The following is a 1,177-nucleotide window of genomic DNA, read 5'->3' as shown; positions in this document are numbered from 1 at the left end:
CTTTAGCAGAACCAGACCAGAGCCACTTGAAACTCCTTCTTGGATGTGGAGGTTCTTGCCTTTGGATGGCGGCAACTGGACAACAGCACGTTCTCCAACTCGAGCCCAGCCCTCATTCCGAGACAGGTACAAATAAAAGTTATTTTCATCCTGAAACACAATCATGTTACCTTTCTTGATATGTTTATTCAGCTCCACGACAAAGTTCTTGCGCTTCTCCTTGTTGGCAGCAGAGTTCATGGTCACCTTCTCGATGCGCAAGCGCTTCGTCGAGTACAACATGCCCTGAAGAGCGCGATGAACGGACGTCGTGCTTACAGTGACGCCCAGCTCGGCTTGCACACGGTCAGACATTTGCCCCAGCGTCATACGGCAGTCCTCATCGAGATATTCTTCAAGCTTGCTCATCACCTCTACAGTCATCTTGACAGAAGCCTGGCGCAAGCCGCCGCGCTGTTTGGGCTCTTGACCAGCGCTGAGGATAGCGCGACGCGCGGTAAAATAGTTAACATCGTTGGCCTTGGCAACATCCCTCCAATTCTGATTCTCCTGGTAGGCACGCACGACACGAGCCTTGGCTTGAGCTCGCTCGAAGGCACGATTCGTCTTGTTGGGCTGTGGAGGAGATGGCATCTTTTAAAATGAGCAGAATAGCGCGCTTGTGTGGCGTGGTTGGCTTGGACGCTACTGGAAATTCGCGCCAAAACTTGTTTGCACTTTGACTGAAAAGTGTACCCATCCAACTTGCAAAACATGAAAAATGCATTTTTATTGTTGGACACAAAACACCATTCTTTCACACTTTGCAGTTTGATTGGTAAATTTTGTAAATTGGCCGGGAAATGGTGTACATGTACCGGTATTGCATTTTAAATTGTTCTGTCTCTTTATACCCGGTATCAGACCACTATGTGGAGATTTGAAATTAATGTTTTTGTTTACAAAGGATAGCAATAGGGTGGGGTGTCTTCGATATATTACATGTACTGTACCGTGCAATTTGCATAAGCGGCTTGCCCCACATATGTTTGTGTGAATGGTTAAGGTATATCAGTCATTTTTACTCAATCCTCAAAGCGACCATGCGCTTCCAAACAGCGATTTTGTTGCGTCAACTATTTATTTTCCTTTACGGTCTACCATTGCTCCTGCTCCGCCATTCATGCGTACCCGCTTA

Source organism: Phytophthora infestans, genomic scaffold, assembly GCF_000142945.1.
Source record: "Phytophthora infestans T30-4 supercont1.36 genomic scaffold, whole genome shotgun sequence".
Taxonomy (NCBI): Eukaryota; Oomycota; class Peronosporomycetes; order Peronosporales; family Peronosporaceae; genus Phytophthora; species Phytophthora infestans.
Note: the sequence above shows the minus strand (reverse complement) of the source record.